Source organism: Canis lupus, chromosome X, assembly GCF_011100685.1.
Source record: "Canis lupus familiaris isolate Mischka breed German Shepherd chromosome X, alternate assembly UU_Cfam_GSD_1.0, whole genome shotgun sequence".
NCBI classification, from domain to species: domain Eukaryota; kingdom Metazoa; phylum Chordata; class Mammalia; order Carnivora; family Canidae; genus Canis; species Canis lupus.
The window spans coordinates 118,562,670-118,569,458 of record NC_049260.1 but is presented as its reverse complement, the minus strand read 5'-3'; the positions used below and the strand labels follow the sequence as shown (position 1 = coordinate 118,569,458).

Genomic DNA, 6,789 nt, shown 5'->3' with positions numbered 1-6,789 from the left:
TGCTGTTGGACAGGGCCATGCACCTCCCTTGCTTCTCAGCTGTGTGATCCAAAACCCACACCAAAGAGATTTGCTCTGCGGCCTGCACCAGGCCAGTTTGTGGTAGAAGCAGGACTTGAACCCAGAGCTCCTCACTCCGGTGGGAAAACGGAATCCTACCTCACTGAGGAGTGTTTTTTTTTTTTTTAAATTTTATTTATTTATTCATGATAGTCACAGAGAGAGAGAGAGAGGCAGAGACACAGGCAGAGGGAGAAGCAGGCTCCATGCACCGGGAGCCCGACGTGGGATTCGATCCCGGGTCTCCAGGATCATGCCCCGGGCCAAAGGCAGGCGCCAAACCGCTGCGCCACCCAGGGATCCCGTCACTGAGGAGTGTTGAAAGAGGTAGTGAATCAGACGTGCTGGATAAACTGTCAGGGGAAACCAGAGGACAAACCAATGAAGAACTTGGAGGAACAAAATGTCAAAGGAAGCCCGAGAATTAGGGCAGAGAGTAGGGTCGGAGTAACTCCAGGCAAGGTTACTACTAATGGAAATCCAGTAGCTGCTGCTTCCTGAACGGACCACAGTGTAATACAACTGTGGCTTTAATTCCACATAAATAGAGGTGAAAATCCACTATAGCTTTGGAGTCACTTGTGACCTCCAGAGTGTGTGCATTCAGGGTACGGGCTTTGCTCAGCCGTACAATCAGCTCATTCTCTACCTGGGAATCCATGGGCTCCTTTGGGTCTCAACTTTTTTTCTTTTATCTTTTCCTTGCGTCCAGGCCAGCTCACTGCACTGCAGATGGCCTTTTCGCTAATGGCCTTGTTTTCTGTTGAGTATGTGAGACATTTTTCAGGTAATGAGGGAGGGGGCCCCGTTGCAAGAAAACGTACCTGAACACATTCTTGCCCCACTTTCCCAGCCTCTAGTGTTCCCTCCATCCAGTCGTCGTCACTTGGGAATAATATTTCTGGGTTTTGAGGTGCCTGTCAGCCCTTGCTGGATACCAGGGAGTCCTCCCTCGTGCAAGAATTTTTGGATGTTGAGATAAAGGACACATAGGCACCAATGTGTGTTGTGGTAGGCTCAAAAAAAAAAAACAACAACTCCTTGAGGCATCAGGCACTAATCCCTGGAAACTTATTGGAAGGTGTTGCCATATTGGAAGAAAAGGTCTTTGGAGATGTGATGAAGTGAAGGATCTTGAGATGAGGACATTATCCCGGATTATTCTGGATGGGCTTTCAGTGTAGTCACCTGTATCCTTGTAGGAGGGACACAGAGAGGAGGTGATAGGAAGATGGACAGGGGGAGAGAGAGAGATTCATCCAAAGGCGCTAGTTTTGAGGACTGAGGAGATGCAGCCACCAGCCAAGGAATGCCAATGACTGTGAGAAACAGGCTAAGAACTGATTGCTCCCTGGAGCCTCCAAAGGCAGTGTGGTCCTGCTGATACCTTAATTTCAGACAGGTGAAATTGACTCTCCAGACTCCAGAACTGTGAGAAGACATATTTCTCTTGTTGAGACTGCTGAATTTCTAGTATTTTGTTACAGCAACCACAGGAAGCTGGTACAATTGATCACTCACATGATAACCTGCCCAGGGATTCCCCAAGGAGAAGGGCTCAGGTTCCCTTTTGGGGGTAACAGCAGCTTTGGGTGCTTGTTGTCACGAGGGGTTAGAGCTGGAGTGGGAGTTTGTGCGTGGACACGAGGCCTCTCGTGATTAGAAATTCCCACTGGGGCCAAGCGACAGAGCTCCAGACTTGTGTGGATATGGGGCAAAAGGGAACAGAGGAGGGATGAGGCTTGAAAGCTCTCAGCTGCCAAAAAATCAAAATGCGGTTAGAGGCTTCATTTCCAATGACCATAGGGTTGTTGTGTGTGTGTGGAGTTAAACCAGTAAAACCTTTATAACAGGGCTTGGGGACAGGGCTCAGCACAGATGAATTCCTAATAAATATCACCCACTATTACTTTTACTATTTTTAAAAAAGATTTTATTTATGAGAGACACAGAGAGTCAGAGACACAGGCAGAGGGAGAAGCAGGCTTCTTGCAGGGAGCCTGATGTAGGACTCAATCCCAGGACCCCAGGATCATACCCTGAGCCGAAGGCAGATGCTCAATCATTAAGCTACCCAGGGGCCCCTACTTTTACCACTTAAAAAATCATGTATTTTTTTTCAGTTTCCCAAGCCAGTCTTGGAGTCCTCACGAGTCCAGTTCTGAAACTCCCTGTTTCCTGGCTACGCTTCATCTCCAGGGTAAGTGTATCAATTCCTATGTCCCCAGACTGACCTCTGCCATGGACCTGTCCCCAAGTTCCAGATGGCGAGATCCAATTCCCTACTCACCATCTGTCCACCGACCTCTGACAAGCATCTCAAGCTCCACAGGTCTAAACTGGCCCCGTGGAATTGCCCTGCAAACCCTGCTCTCTAGACTCCCCACCTGATGCAGTCACACTGCCACCCTTCTTGTTTTTCCAGCCAGGGACCCAGCTATTACCCACAGTGCCCCACAACCACTCCAGTCATCACCAGGCTCAGCTGATCCCAACTCCTTTCTATCCCCATTAGCTACTTCATTTCATCCCCTTAAAGTGCATCGGGCCTGTAAACTCCACCCGATGTCCCCAAGGAGACTTGCATACCAACTCCAAATCTCTATGTCAGTGGTCATGGCCGTATTTTAACATCACTTGGCTTTGATTTTTAAATTATTAGGCTATGCCCCCAGACAAGGGTGGTCAGAACCTCTAGGGTGGGCTCAGACACTAGAAACTTAAATCTTAGGTGATTCCAAAATGCAGCCAAGGTGGAGGACTGCTACGTTGGACCTGAGGTGAGAAGCTGGGCCCTGATGCCAGAGCAAATAAACAGAGGAGATGGACTTTAGCGCTGGGCTAGAACCACATGGTTTCCCAACAGCCCGCTCTTCTGGCTGCAGTGGGAACAGTAAATAAACACACTTTTCCTTTTCTTTCTTTTTAAAAAAAATTTCCACAGCATCATATTTTATTTTTATTTTTTAAAATTGTGGTTAAAAATCACAAAGCATCAAGTTTGCTATCAATCATTTTTAAGTGTATAGTTCAGTAGTATTAACTGTATCATATTGTTATATAACAGATTTCTAGAATGTTTTCATCTTGCAAAATTGAAACCCTGTTTCATTTCATTTCATTTCATTTCATTTCATTTCATTTCATTTCATTTCATTTCATTATTTCATTTCATTTCAATGTTTCCCATTGGACAGCAATTCTCCATTCTACCTTCCCCACATCCCCTGGTGACCACCATTCTCCTTTCTGTCTCTATGATTTTGACTACTCTAAGTACCTCATGGAAGTGGAATCCCATAGTATTTATCTTTTTGTGCCTGGCTTATTTCACTTCGCATGATGTCCTCATGGTTCCATGTTGTAGCATGGTTCAAAATCTCCTTCCTTTGTAAGGCCCAGTAATATCCCATTCTGGGTATACTGACTGCGAACCAGTTGTTCAAAGTAGTTGTAACACTTTACCCTCCCTCCAGCAGACTATGAGAGTCACAGTTTCCAGGGAGATATTCTCAAGGCGGTGAAGGACAGTGAGTTACCCTGGTGAGTATAAAATCTTCTGTTTAGATTCAATGAATAAGTAGATCCTGGGTTATCTTGGGGACCCGACAAAAGTGAACTGTATTATATGGCTTCCTTGTCTTCTTCAGCACTGGTTTTGGTGATTGTGATGAATGGAAATGGCAGTGTTTCTCAATCTTGAGACCACAGGACATATTCTCAAGAATGCACAATATATTCTTGGGGTCTTCATATATTGTGGATATTTCATATAAATGGAATCTTATAATATGTAGTTCTTTGAAACTGACTTCTTCACTTAACATAATGTTTTCAAAGTTCATGCATATTGTAGCATGTATTAGAATTCCATTTATTTTATGACCAAATAATATTCCACTGTATGGATGTACCACATTTTAGATATCCATTCACCAGTTGATGGACATCTGAGTTGTTTCTACCTTTTGACTCTTGTGAATAATGCTGCTATGAACATTTGTGTACAAGATTTTGCGTGGATATAGTTTTCCTTTCTCATGGGTATATGCCTAGGAGGGGAATTCCAGGGTCAGGTGGTAATTCTATGTTTAGCTTTTTGGGGAACCGCCAGACCACTGCACCATTTTACATTCCCACAATCAAGGTATGAGGGTTCTAATTTTCTACAACCTCACCAATACAGGTTGTTATTTTACTTTTTTATGATTTCTATCCTAGTGGGTGTGAAATGGTATCTCATTTTGGTTTTGATTTGCATTTCTCTGATGGCTAATAATGTTGAATATCTTGTTATGTGCTTATTGACCATTTGTGTATCTTCTTTGGAGAAGTGTCTTTCAGGTCTTTTGACCACTTTAAATTGAGTTGAAAGATTTCTTTATATATTCGGGATAAATTTCCTTTATGGATATATGACATACAAAATTTTTCTCTCGTTTTTGTGCATCCACTTCTGTCTCTTCACTTTCTTTCTTTCTTTCGTTCAGAACACACATGAGGGAGAGGAGGAGAGGGAGAGAGAGAGAATCTCAAGCAGACTCCACACTCAGCATGGAGCCGGACACAGGGCTTGATCTTGTGACCCTGAGATCATGAACTGAATCAAAATCAAGAGTTGGATGCTTAACTGACTGAGCTATCCAGATGCCCCATTGTCTCTTCATTTTCATGATGAGGCCCATTGAATCACATTGTTTTAATTTTTTAAAAAAGATTTATGTATTTATTCATGAGAGAAACAGAGAGAGAGAGGCAGAGACACAGGCAGAAGGAGAAGCAGGCCCCATGCAGGGAGCCCGATGCAGGACTAGATCCCGGGACTCCAGAATCATACCTTGGGCCAAAGGTAGATGCTCAACTGCTGAGCCACCCAGGCATCCCCACATTGTTTTAATTCTGATGTCAATTTATCAAATTTTTCTTCTGTTGCCTGGGCCTTTGGTGTCATACCTAAGAAACTATTGCCTAATCTGGGGTCATGAAGATTATTGCCTATGTTTTCTTCTAAGAGTTTATTAGTTTTAGCTCTTATATTTAGGTCTATGATCCATTTGGTGTTAATCTGAGTATATGATATGAAGTAGGGGTCCAAATTCATCATTTTGTGTGTGGATATCAAGTTGTCCAGACACTATTTGTTGAAATAACTATTCTTTCCCATTGAATGTTCTTGGCACTTTTCTCAGAAACCAATGTGTCTCTAGATATATGGACTTATTTCTGGACTCTCACTTCTTTTATATTAATTTGTTGGTCTATCCTTATGCGAGTACCACACTGTTTTGACTGCTGATAAAGCAGTAATTTCATACTGTAGAATAGAAAACTGAGGAGATCTACAGGACACTGGGAAAAAGAGATGGGGGGGGTAGGAATGTTTCCTGGTAGTAGCTAAGAAGTGAATGATCATCAAAATGCATAAGAGAAAGCTGTTGAAAAGAAGTGGGGTGATGAGCGTCTCCATAGAAAAATACAGTCACATTATCTTGGAAGCATCTTACGTAAGACATCCAAAATATTAGGCAAAGGTGAAAGATGGGAGTAAACAGAATGAAACAAAGAATGAGAATGGCTATAGGGCAGGGCTTGGAGGAAACACCCTCTCTCTGCCTGCCAAGTGTACAGATAATGAGAAAGGATGGTTGGTCAGTTCAGGAAAACTTGAAAGGGTTGTTGAGAAAATAGCCACTCTCCCCAATCAGAGCATCTTGATTTGCCCAGCAGCCCCACCCCCCCAGGGAGGGGTCAGGACTGGTGCTTTGTGATGTCTAAGGCCCCACCCACCCTGCCTTGTCCCCTGTTGGCTGAGGCAAGTGCTTACCTAACAAACAAAGGGTGTGGCTCCTCAGTTTATTGCTAAGAGACATTTTGCAGTCTGGTCAGAAGCTCTGGAGAAGACCACTGGGAGGTTTCAACATGGCAAGAGTTACCAGAAAGCCAGTGGAAACTACCGCAGTTATGCATCAACCAACTCTGAGAGCAAAACAATTAACTCCAAGGGCTAAGACAAAGAAGACAAGGAAGAGTGACTGTCGACCCAAATCCGTTGATAGTAGCAAGGTAAGACCACCTCCCCCAAGTGCCTCCTCTTCCCATTGATTCCCCTCCCCCAAGACTCCTACCCTTTCCCTGTGTGGCATAAGTCCCCTCAATAGCTTTTGCCCCTTCTCATGAATCCTTTCCATTCAGTCCCCATCTTCTTCCTCCAACCCACTGCCCTTCTGGAATCACCCTATTGCTCTTGCAGGCCAAGAAAATACAGAAGGGAATAAAGGGGCTGCTCCACGGAAATTCAAAGAAAAAATCTTCACATACCAGTACAACCATCCCAAGGAAGGTGAAGAGAGTGAAGAAGGCCAAGAAATTTCGGCCTTTGACGAAGATGGACTAGGATCCTTGGCCCAAAGTATTGAGGCCAGGCCCTAAATACCTTTCAGTGGCAGACCTACAAGGTACAACACCATCATGGAATAGAGATGGTTGTTATTAAAATAAAATCAACAACCTTTGAGAAGCCCCTTATTTCTGGAGGTGTGTGTGTGTGTGTCTGTGTGTGTGTGTGTGTGTGTGTACATGCGCGCAGGTTGATCATGAAGAAGATGGGAAAGAAGGGAAGAGACAGGTTGTGAGGAGGGAGAAAGTGAGGTTTTAGACGGTTGGGGGCCACAGTAACAGGTTCACAGTTAGCCAGACATTATGGATAAAGACTGGTTGAGGACCGAACAT

At 44.1% G+C, this 6,789-nt stretch overlaps 1 long non-coding RNA gene across 1 annotated transcript; it reads left to right on the top strand.

The window, feature by feature from the left end:
- Nucleotides 1-5,931: 5,931 nt before the first annotated feature.
- On the top strand, nt 5,932-6,572 carry LOC106558422. The gene is made up of 2 exons (XR_005386031.1): nt 5,932-6,123; nt 6,311-6,572. It is a non-coding gene; the product is annotated as an uncharacterized LOC106558422 (long non-coding RNA).
- Nucleotides 6,573-6,789: the final 217 nt, after the last annotated feature.